At 44.5% G+C, this 12,610-nt stretch overlaps 1 protein-coding gene across 6 annotated transcripts in view; it reads right to left on the bottom strand.

The window, feature by feature from the left end:
• The window catches only part of USP6NL (USP6 N-terminal like), a 210,360-nt gene that overhangs the window by 61,051 nt on the left and 136,699 nt on the right, over window positions 1-12,610 (bottom strand). The window contains exon 1 of one of the 6 annotated variants that reach the window (XM_074942635.1): window positions 1,701-1,855. The exons of the other annotated variants lie outside the window; for them this stretch is intronic. The gene's annotated coding sequence lies outside the window, so the exon portion shown is untranslated. Of the gene's footprint in view, window positions 1-1,700; window positions 1,856-12,610 lie in introns of those variants that run through there. 6 annotated transcript variants of the gene reach the window in all.

Below are 12,610 nucleotides of genomic sequence, written 5' to 3'. Positions count from 1 at the left end.
CAATTAGTCAATCTACCTGACTGTAAAATGCACACTACCTAATGAGACTTGCACACACACCCCAAAAATGTTCCCACATACTCTGTGGGCTACTGTGAAAATATCTGTGAAAAATAAAAAAACAAGACACTTCTCAAGCCATGTTGCAAGAGCAAGCTCACAAATCTAATTGGCTCAGGAAGGGAAATGAGGCAGCTATCAGAAAATCTAGTTGTTGAGAGTGAGAATCGTCATTTGGGCACCCAAGAGGCTGAGGGAGGCCACCAGCTGAAAAAGAATCAATCATGGCAAGGATAAGAATCAAATCCTGAGGTCCTAAAGGAATGTATTGCTATAATGGAGCTTTCACTAGTTATTTCATCTTTCATGGGTTTTGTAACAATAACAGGAGAGTGCAAGCATAAGAGCTCTGCACTATCTTATTCTGAAATCTCGGAGAGGGGAAAGTGATACTTTATTCAGGCTTTGAAGACTGAACATAAAGCAAGTGGAGATTTGACTATCACATCCTCTATGAATTCTAAAATAAACTTAGCTACCTTTTCTTGGCAGATTCTCCTTCCCTTCCCCAACCTCCTCTCTCTGTGGATAGCTTCTCAACTAAAGCTAAAGGCAGACCGTGAAAGGCAGACATATAGTGTTGTCAATATTCGAATGGGAAGATAGTAAGTGGAAATTTATTTAATCTTTCCTGAAAATTGTGATCACATTAAGTCGGGAAAACTTTAATATGAGTAGTGACTGATGGCTTGATGTACCTTGGCTTGTTACTGTAGAATACAATTAGGAAGTAAAAGCTTAAACTAGAAGAACTGGTGTCAAGAACATAGAAATTGAGGAACTTTGCCATTCAATAGACATCTTCTACATAAGAAGCTGCTCCTGGAAAAGAGCAGTATTTTATTTGGACAAGCAACAGACATGCAAAAGGCAAAAGGGAAGTTTATGCAGCTTCAGGAGACCATTACAGTGTCTGAAAGTGTAACCTGTTCTTGAAGAGGTTTCTGAATAATTATTATTTTGGAACCAACGGGCTTCATTTTGAGATGCGGCCATTGAGTTACCTTTAAGATGGTTTCTATTAAGGCACTTTTGATTACCTTTAGGTCACCAGCTCAAATCTGACCAAGACTTGACATCTTAACCTTCAGATGGCTGTTTGGTCTCAGTCCAGTCACTAGTGGTCAGATGTTCATAATCCATTCAAACTAGCACCTTTGTAAGCTGTATCAGCAGAGAAGTTAAGGACTGAATGAACTACCTTCCTCACTCCTACCTCTGCAACACAGGTTAGGAATATGGGCAACACAGTGAGATAAAACATGACTAAAGAAGAAATTCAGTGTCCAGGACTTTGTCTTACATCTTTCATAACCTCTAAACTATTTCCTAAATCTGAAGAGGCAGATCTAGTTTTGCCTAAAAATTATTTCTCTCTTTTTCTCTGTCTCACACACGAATGCCTTCCCATTAACGCCAACTGAAAAATTAAGAAGGAAAGAATTAAGGAAGCAGTAGATAAGCAGCTTTACCAAAGAGATTAAAGAAAACTGTATTTTGCAATTATGAATAAAAAAGTTTTAGAGGAATATAATCAAATAAATTCACTCTCATACACAGATACGACGTTTCTTGAAGGCAAAACCTTCTCAGTAATATATTATGAAAGGTCATTACAGAAGTCCTGCCCAACTACTTACACTAGTTGTTCTCGTGGTTGTTCTATCCTTAGGGCCTGCTCCTCCTCTTTTCTCTCTGCATTCCTGGAATATCTCATTACTGCATTTTCCAAAACGGATTCACAACTACAATTATAGTCCACAACTCTGCAATAATATGGTGCTATTCTCTTTACGGTGCTTTATTAATATACTGATTTCAGAAGCAGTCCTCCCCCAAACTGCAGAGATGTCAGGTGGAATGGGATGCTCTAAGATAACGTCTGTAAGTTTTCTTTAGGTACAAGCTGCTTCTCTGGCTTTTAAACACACAAAGAGAAGACAGAAAGAGAAAGACAGGAGTTACTCCAGCAACTGTGGCACTGTTCCTTGCTGCCTTAAGAATGGCAGGGTTGAGGAGCTACCACATTCAGTGCCTGTCCCCCACTCACAATAATTGAAGCACTAGCCACACACACATCCTCTTTATTAGAGCTTTTACTGAGAAGCAGCAACAGCTCTCTAATAAATAGTAAATAATAAACAATACTTTAATCTTACCATCTATGGCATATTTTGGGAAGCTGGAAGTCTACTCAGTTTGTGCTCTGGATCATTCATGTTTTGTGTATGGGGAGAGGGTGGGAGAAGTACTCAATTCTTGTTTTAAGAGTCTCTGTGTGCTCAGTAGTGTTCACATGATCAGGGTGGACAATGAGTTCCTAGCCTTTGGCAAATAAAGCCCCTTGCTGAATAAAGCTCTATTATCCCTGCCATTATTTATAGTGCTTTGTTCAATTAGTTGCCTTTAACGAGGTACTCCCCATTCTATAGGGAACAGTAAATGTCTATCTTAATAGCATGCACAAGTGGCCACTGTTTCAATCATACGCACTTTATAATTGCAATATGACACTTCAGATAGCATCACCCATCACACCTGAGGTACAAATTTACTCAATACAAGTACCATCTCTATTGTCTTATTGGGAATTAGGAAGTGAGTGTTATTTAAAAAGTTAATTTCTGCCCACAAAATGCTGCTCAAGATGTATTATCCACAATCAGTACTAATCCTGATCCAGCTACATTTACACTGACGATAAAAAAAGAAGATGGGGACACAGACAAAAACATAATCATCAGCCAATCTCTTGCACTTAGTCTCCAAAGTAACAATTAACTTTATTCAAAACTCAAAAATTGAGTTTCATACTTGGAAAAAATTCCTCACTCATTTTTGTTACTAGTAACACTTTAGGTTAACTTTTTTCTTTCAATGTAATTTATTAATGTGCTCTGTATTATTTTAGATACATATAAAATTAATACGTTACAAATAATTCACATAAAACCAAACACACCACACACACACACCCCACTCATCTGAGCAGGAGTGCTACTTGTGCGCCCCAGGCACTGGAATCGCGCACACATACATCTATCTCAAATGAAACTCAGGAAATAAAGGGGCCCTGTGGACTTTTAAAGGGACACTATCAGCCTGAAACATTATCAGTTTTAAAACAAACATGCACATGAGTTAAAAATGGTTTCAGCTGCAACAGAGTCCAATTGTGGTTTTACAATCACATTTTCCTATTTTTAAAAAACTGTTGTATGCAAGACCCACAAATGACAGAAGAACGTCTATAGCAGAACAAAAAGAAAAGGACTCGTGGCACCTTAGAGACTAACAAATTTATTTGAGCATAAGCTTTCGTGAGCTACACTGAGCTGTAGCTCACGAAAGCTTATGCTCAAATAAATTTGTTAGTCTCTAAGGTGCCACAAGTCCTCCTTTTCTTTTTGCAGATACAGACTAAGACGGCTGCTACTCTGAAACCTGTCATATAGCAGAACAGTGAAGCTAACTGTGCATGAAGGTCTGTCAAACGCCCAAAGGGTGCGTCTTCACAATCCAGTAAACTTGAGTTTTATAACTCAAGTGTTACCTCTAACGCCACTTCAGTCCACACATAAAAATCTCTAGCTCGAGTTAAGTGGTGCTTAAAGCTAGAGCTAGCTGACCCATGAGACGGGGCAGTTTGCAAAGAAGACAAGCCCAAAGTAAAACTGGAAAATAGTGAGAAATACTCTTATCTAATCTTAGGTAACAGCAGGTAAAAACTGCAGACTGAAAGGACAGAAAAGGTGAGTTAAGTTGATTGTCACTTTAATTTACTTTTTGATATTTAAAGTACTAAGGATGGTTTACACTCTGAATGAAATTAGACTGGACAGTGTGTCTTCTTTCTCTGTTTCATTTTCAGTTATCCCTCATTAGTACAATGCTGATATGCTCAGGTCTACAATGCTACAGAAGAATGGTTTAAATCCTTCACCACAAAAAAAAAAAAAAAAGAAATATTGCAAGAGGTCATTCATATTAGGTTTTGTACCCCCTTCCTCTTTTCTCTTTTTTATAAATTGACTTTAATATGAAGCCTAAAAGATATGAACTGTTTCCCAATAGTTTCCTCCATCTTCAAGAGATGTTAAAGAGAAGAAAGGAAAACAAGTCAAGAATTCAGAGTTATAAACTGAGCAACATTTTCTAAGAGTATCATCAAAATACTAAGGGCATGGCTACACTTGCAGATGTAGAGCACTGAGAGTTAAACCAGCCCTTGGAGAGCGCAGTAGAGAAACCGCTGCAGTGTGTTCACACTGCCAGTTGCAAGCGCACTGGCATGGCCACATTTGTGGCACTTGCAGCTGCATTGGGAGCGATGCTTTATGGGCAGCTATCCCACAGAGCACCTCTTCCCATCCTGGTGCTGTGGCTTGCGGGAAGGTGGGGGAGTGCGGGGCATTCTGGGTCCTGTCCCAACGCCCCCTGATGCATCGCTTTGCATCCCAGCTATCCCTGTGCTTCCGTCCACATTTGGCGCCATCTTTCAATGTTCTTTTGTACTGTGCGCTCGGTCTTCCCTTTCGGTCCATAAGAATGGATCCCGAAGTGCTGAGGAATATGCTGATGGGTCTTGCCCGCAAGTCACGTTTGGCAGTCGAGTTACTCCTTAAGCTACAAACTGACAGTGAGGACTCTGATGATGATGTCGACTCGCGTAACACATATGACATGAGATTGCTTGTGGCATTCACGGACATGCTCACCACTGTGGAATGCCGCTTTTTGGCTTGGGAAACAAGAATTTTTAGTGAATCTGTAAACTCAGGGGTTGTACCGCATGACTGGAGAATTGCTAACATAGTTCCTATTTTTAAGAAAGGGGAAAAAAAGTGATCCGGGTAACTAGAGGCCTGTTAGTTTGACATCTGTAGTATGCAAGGTCTTAGAAAAAATTTTGAAGGAGAAAGTAGTTAAGGACATTGAGGACATGGGTAAATGGGACAAAATACAACATGGTTTTACAAAAGGTAGATCATGCCAAACCAAACCAACCTGATCTCCTTCTTTGAGAAAGTAACAGATTTTTTAGACAAAGAAAACGCAGTGGATCTAATTTACCTCGATTTCAGTAAAGCGTTTGATACGGTGCCACATGTGGAATTATTAGTTAAACTGGAAAAGATGGGAATCAATATGAAAATTGAAAGGTGGAAAAGGAATTGGTTAAAGGGGAGACTACAGCGGGTCATACTGAAAGGTGAACTGTCAGGCTGGAGGGAGGTTACCAGTGGAGTTCCTCAGGGATCGGTTTTGGGATCATTCTTATTTAATCTTTTTATTACTGATCTCGGCAAAAAAAGTGGGAGTGCGCTAAGAAAGTTTGTGGATGATACAAAGCTGGGAGGTATTGCCAATTTAGAGAAGGACCGGGATATCATAAAGGAGGATCTGGATGACCTTGTAAACTGGAGTAATAGTAATAGGATGAAATTTAATAGTGAGAAGTATAAGGTTATGCATTTAGGGATTAAAAACAAGAATTTTAGTTATAAGCTGGGGACGCATCAATTAGAAGTAACGGAGGAGGAAAAGGACTTTGGAGTACTGGTTGACCACAGGACGACTATGAGCCGCCAATGTGATATGGCCGTGAAAAAAGCTAATGCCGTCTTGGGATGCATCAGGAGAGGTATATCCAGTAGAGATAAGGAGGTGTTAGTACCGCTATACAAGGCACTGGTGAGACCTCATCTGGAATACTGTGTGCAGTTCTGGTCTCCCATGTTTAAGAAGGATGAATTCAAACTGGAACAGGTACAGAGAAGGGCTACTAGGATGATCCGAGGAATGGAAAACCTGTCTTATGAAAGGAGACTCAAGGAGCTTGGCTTGTTTAGCCTAACCAAAAGAAGGCTGAGGGGACATATGATTGCTCTCAAAAAGTATATCAGAGTGATAAATACCAGAGAGGGAGAGAAATTTAATATTTAAGCTCAGTACCAATGTGGACACAACAACAAATGGATATAAACTGGCCATTGGGAAGTTTAGACTTGAAATTAGACAAAGGTTTCTAACCATCAGAGGAGTGAAGTTGTGGAACAGCCTTCCAAGGGAAGCAGTGGGGGCAAAAGACCTATCCGGCTTCAAGATTAAACTCTAAGTTTATGGAGGAGAAGGTATGATGGGATAAAGATCAATTAATTGCCAAAATCATGTTAACTAGTCATGGTAAATAGGCCCAATGGCCTGTGATGGGATGTTAGATGGGGTGGGATCTGAGTTACTACAGAGAATTTTTTCCTGGATATCTGGCTGGTGAATCTTGCCCACATGCTCAGGGTTCAGCTGATTGCCATATTTGGGGTTGGGAAGGAATCTTCCTCCAGGGCAGATTGGAAGAGGCCCTGGGGGGTTTTCGCCTTCCTCTGCAGCATGGGGCACGGGTCACTTGCTGGAGGATTCTCTGCTCCTTGAAGTCTTTAAACCATGATTTGAAGACTTCAATAGCTCAGACATAGGTGACAGGTTTACTGCAGGAGTGGGTGGGTGAGATTCAGTGGCCTGCATTGTGCAGGAGGTCAGACTAGATGATCATAATGGTTCCTTCTGACCTTAGTATCTATGAATCGTCATGCAAGTCTGGGATGACGAGCAGTGGCTGCAGAACTATCGGATGAGAAAAGCCACTGTCACGGGACTGTGTGAGGAGCTCGCCCCCACCCTGTGGCGCAAGGACATGAGATTGAGAGCTGCCCTGACGGTGGAGAAGCAGGTGGCTATTGCAATCTGGCAACTTCAGACAGCTACCGATTGGTCGCTAACCAGTTGTGGGGAAGTCAACCGTTGGAATTGTATTGATGCAACTTTGCAACATTAATCGCATCCTGCTCAGAAGAACCGTGACTCCGGGTAACATGCATGACATTGTGGATGGCTTTGCACAAATGGCTTTCCCTAACTGCGGAGGGGCAATAGATGGGACACATATTCCAATTCTGGCACCAGCCCACCTTCCCTCCGAGTACATTAATTGGAAGGGGTATTTCTCTATGCTTCTCCAGGCGCTTGTGGATCACCATGGGCATTTCATTGACATTAACGCAGGCTGGCCCGGAAAGGTACATGACGCACGCATCTTTCAGAACACTGGCCTGTTCAGGAAGCTGCAAGCTGGGACTTTCTTCCCAGACCAGAAAATCACCATAGGGGAAGTCGAAATGCCCATTGTGATCCTTGGGAGACCCCGGTTACCCTTTAATGCTGTGGCTCATGAAACCCTACACAGGGAGCCTTGACAGCAGCAAGGAGAAGTTCAATAACAGACTGAGTCGGTGCAGAATGACTGTGGAGTGTGCTTTTGGCTGTTTAAAGGGCCGCTGGCACTGTCTGTATGGGAAGCTGGACCTGGTCAATGACAACATCCCCATGGTTATATCCACGTAGTGTACCCTCCATAATATTTGTGAAGGGAAGGGTGAAAGATTCACTCAGGCATGGAACTCAGAGGTTCAACACTTGGGGACTGAATTTGAACAGCCAGAGAGCAGGGCTGCAAGGATTAGGGATGCCTTGAGGAAGCAATTTGAGGCTGAAAGCCACCAGTAGTGTTTGGTGCCCTGCACGGGAGTGAAGAACGGTGGTTCCAATGTAAGTAGGAATCTGTGTTTGCTACATGGACTTGCAGTGCCTGTTGCTTTTCTGTGCTAAGGAATCTTTTACTTAATGCAATAATAAAGAATGTTTCCAAAGCCAAAAAAATCCAACTATTGAAAAGAAAATTCATTTATTGAAAAGAAACACAACTGCTTGGGAAACAGAAAGGGCAAGGGGGTGGGGTGGGGTGGTGGGGGGAACGGTTCAATCACAGATTTGCGTATGTCCTGTTGTCATACCCAGCCTTCCTGTCTAGAGAGCTGTGCAATGAGTGCTGCACTTCAAAGGCTGGCTAAAATGCATGATGATGGGGGTTGAGTGCAGTGGGTAAGGGTCCTAGTTTGCAGGACTGGGTGGTGAAACTACAGGTGTTGGAGGCAGCTGGTGGCGATAAGAACCCAGATATGGGGGAATGTGGGTTGGAGGTGACATGGGGGCACAAGGGAAGGAGTTCTGGGACAAGGGCTGCAGGGTGGGTGGGCGTGGTAGTGCTCCACCTGCATTGCTAGGAGCGCCTGTATTGAGTCTGCTTGGCGCTCCATAATGCTTAGCAACCGCTCCGTGCTTTGGTGCCAGCGATCTGCATTCTGTTGGCAGACCCTCCTTTCACTCTCCCACCACTCCTGCGCTTTTTGATTTTCATTAAAAAGCTGCATTACTTCATGCAGCAGGTCCTCTTTGCCTCTACATGGCTGCTTCCTAATTCTTTGCAGTCTTTTGGCCGATGATAACAAGGATGGCTGAGATCTCAAGGTTGAAAAAATCTGTAAAGCCAAAATGCAACCCTTAACAGAGGCAGCATTGTTCATACCAGACAGAGCAATGATTCCCCCGTACCTAAAGACAAGCACAGTCTACACAATAGCAGAATCTGCCCATCCCAAAATGAGTGCACATAACCCATAGGAGCCCCAAAATGGTAAGTAAGCACAGGGGCAAGGGGGACTGGTTGTTTCACGGACATACTGTCCTCTGGGATTCTGTGCCTTGGGGAGAGCCAACAGCTGCAGGAGGCCCCTATACTGAACACTGTCCCCACATTTTCCACAAGAGTTCATTCTGGAAGATATCTCGCTGCTGAGGGTGACCTGGGAAGCAAGGGAGGGTCTTCTACTACAATGCAGCTTCTGCCCTGGCCCATATGCAGTTTGCCTGTGTGCAGAAATGGTCCCCTCGCCCCTCACGGAACAGTGGCACGGACATGTTAGCCTGACTGGGACAAGGAGCACAGTAGTTCTGCCAAGGAACCTGCGCAAGCGAATGGCCCAGCTTCTGCATGAGACCTTTGAAGAGATCACTGAGGCCAATTACCGCAATGTGAGAGAGCACATCAACGCCCTATTCCGCATCTAGGCATGCATGCAGCCCTAACCCTCCTCGCCCCAAGAGCCTGCACCGAACAACTTCCTTCCCAAAATAAAAGCCACTTACCGGGCACCTCCCCTGGTGTTTGTCCTTCCCCAAGCACTGTCCGCTGCGACTGGCTACCTTCCTCCTGGCTTGAGAGCAGCTCCTGGCTGCATGCATTTAGGGATGCCGGGCTGTCTCCCTCCTCCTCAGCACCCTCGCTCCCGCCTTCCTCCTCCTGCCTTGTTGAACTGGGCTCTGAAGCGTCGATGGTGGTACTCGGAGTGGAGGTGGGGTTGCCCCCAAGTACTGCGTCCAGCTCTTTGTAGAAACAGCAGGTCGCAGGAGCGGAGGACTGGAGCGGCAGTTTGCCTCGTGGGCTTTGTGGTAGGCATTCCACAGCTCCTTCACTTTAACCCTGCTCTGCAGTGTGTCCCAGTTATGGCCCCTTTCCATCATGTCCCTTGATATCTGCCCAAAAGTATCATAATTCCTACGGTTGGAACGCAGCTACGGTTGGAACGCAGTTGGGACTGGACAGCTTCCTCCCTAGAAACACTGATGAGGTCCAGCACCTCACCATTGCTCCATACTGGGGATCGCCTGGCACATGGAGGCATGGTCACCTGGAAAGATTTGCTGAGAGCACCCCATGCCTTCCTGAGCAAACAGGAAGGGGATTTTCAAAATTCCCAGATAATTTAAAGGGTAGGTCCGACGGTTGGTCACCTGAGGGCAGGGCAGTAGAGTTCAAAGTGATGACCAGAGTGGCTAGAACAGGCATTGTGGGATGCTTCTGGAGGCCGATCAGAGCGCATTAATTGACCAGGGCGTCCACACTGATGCCACGGCGCTCCAGCTGGGGCGCATCAAGCATTATGCTTCTTGTAAAGGTGGAGTACCAGAAGCATACCGGCCGCGGAGTCCGGGCGCTCTATGTGCCTTGTCAGTGCGGACATGTCGTGAGTTAGGGTGCCCGAAGCTGCTTTAAATGTGCTCCAACTCGCAAGTGAAGCCATGGCCTAAGATTCCCAGTCTGAACCGGCAAAGGTGTTTCTTACAGAAGACACCATCTCTCTCACACAACTGGCCCCTATATCACTTAAAGCTACTGTTGCTATAGTTACAGTCTAGTACTTTTAAACTAGTATCAAAATAAACAGTTTTGTAAAACCTGCCATAATGGGCAATTTGTGTGTTGCCCTTTACAGAAATATTTATGGGTATTTTTAAAAGACATTTGTAGGAAGGGAGGGCAGAAGTCTATCGCAGGTAACCAGTACCACTTCCATCTCCTTCCAAAGAGGGTGATTGGACAGCAAGCACACATTACTTAGCACTTAACTGTGTAAACATCATTATGCCCGTATTACAGATGGGAAGTGGTACTAGGAAAAATGAAGAGCTAGATATGTCTATGCAGCAGCTGGGAGGGTGCTTCTCAGAGCAGGTAGACAGACACTTGCTAGCTCTGCTTGAGTTAGTATTCTAAAAATAGTAGTGTGGCCACACCAGCACAAGCAGCAGCTCAGGCTAGACACCTGAGTACAATCCTGCACCCAACCCCCTGGGTACACACTCAGGTGGCTAGCCTGACCTGCCATCCTTGCTGCTGTGGCCACACTGCAATGTTTAGCACACTAGCTTAAGCAGAGGTAGCAAGTGTCTGTCCACCCATGCTGTGAAGTGCCCTCCCAACTGCTGCGTAGAGATATATTACGAGAGTTCACTCTCAGCCCACATTAGGGTTACCATATTTTAGTTTCCCAAGAAGAAAACACTGCCAGAAGGGGGGAGGAGCTGGAGAGGGGTACAGTTGGGGATACCTGCAGCAGGGGTACTCACTGGAGGTGGGAACAGTGTTGCTCCATCACAGTGGCAGGGCGACTGGAGTAAGCCCAGGATGCAGCAACAGCCGCCAGTCAGTGCCTCCCTGCGGGACTCCCTCCCCAGAGTTGGGGCCTGGCTGGGTGGGATCCAGCAGTTGTGGCTTGCAGGAGAATGGACCAATCAGGTAGAGATGCAGGGGAGGGACCATTCGGGGCTTTTTCTGAGCTGCAGTTTGTCTGCGCTGCAAAAAGCTGGGACATTGACTGTTATTTGAAAAATCTGCCTGGACAGAGAAAGGAAGTTCAAAAAGGAGGCTACGTCCGGGAAACCCTTGAAGTATATAACCCTAGAAAGGGTAGCGTACGTTCACCACTCCAGCTTTGGGAAGAAACTCTAATTCAGAGAGTAACGATTCCTTCCTTCCTTCATTCCCCCTTTCTCCAGCAGGTTGTAACTTGCTGTAGCGAGGGAAACATGTAGGTTGCTTCTCCTCCGCAACACCAGCCCTATTCAGCTTGCTATTGCCTGGAGGGACACAGCTGGGCTTCTCACCCACCTCTGGCCTTTTTCTAGCCCCTCCTCACCAATTCACTCACAGTAAAGGAGGAGCGAGGCAGTGAGAATGCAAGGGCTGTGCGCTGCAGGAGACAGAGAACAAAGATCCAAGTAGATCTTACACGGCCTCATGGAGGCTACAGGGCCTAATTCCCCTATTTGGCTGTGCAAGACATGGACAACACCTAACCCTAAGTGAACTGCCCAAGACAGAGCTAGAAAAAAATCCAGGTTTCCTGACTCTCAGTCTACTACCTTAGCATTACACAACTGTCTCTCCACATGAGGAAGCCATTACACACAGAAGTACAGCTATTACACATGTAGATGTAGTCTATTTTCATTTGCTGTCAAAAAACTCTTGTGGTCATTAAAAATCCCACAGCCATTTTCAAGACAGTTAGTGATGTTAACCTCTGGCTGAATCCTGAGTTAAATACCAAATGGCTAATTATACCTACTTAAAATTTCCCTGTAATTTCAGTTGAACAAGGTTTTTCTTTACCTTTTGTCCTGACCTGTTGTGTGGCATTAATGTGCACTTTTAAATAGCTACTGGCAGTATTTCAGGGATGGCCCCCTGTCAAATTCAGTAAAACCAGCGCACCAACATGTAAGCACCACCCTCCTAAGAGAGATATCATTTCCACCACAGAGAGGATCCACCTGTATGAAGGGCACTTTGCATTTTTTGCTTAGTCACATGAAATCAACACAAGGAAAATGTAACTAAATAAGTTGTACTTAAGGTTTAGGTTTTAATTATTTGTTCTGTATGTTAAAGCTTACTCTAGGCACCCACTTCCAAGAGAATCTTTAAAGCATCCTTTAAAGCTACTTTAAAGCATCCTCATGGTGTCTGGTTTGTTCAACATGTAGTTAGATATCACAATTTATGACTGGTCAGACTCCCTGGGCAGGAACCCAAGACAACTTTCAGTATACAAGTAGCAGAGGCTCTCTTTGCCCATCCACCAAACCTGTGGCCGCAAAAGGAGGCTGTTTCTCTACATAGCCCTGCTTAATATCACACAAAGAATTTTAAAAGGATTCAAAATGAAGAGCCAGCAGATTCCATTATGAGTATACACCACCTGCATATCAGTTTGATTAAAAATTTCAGCATTAGACACTACAGTAATGTTCAACATACAAACGGGCACAAAGTCAAATAATAAATTTAAGATTCAGATCCAAATTTTTCCAG

This window comes from Natator depressus, chromosome 1 (assembly GCF_965152275.1).
Source record: "Natator depressus isolate rNatDep1 chromosome 1, rNatDep2.hap1, whole genome shotgun sequence".
NCBI classification, from domain to species: Eukaryota; Metazoa; Chordata; order Testudines; family Cheloniidae; genus Natator; species Natator depressus.
This window is presented reverse-complemented; position numbering and strand designations above follow the sequence as displayed.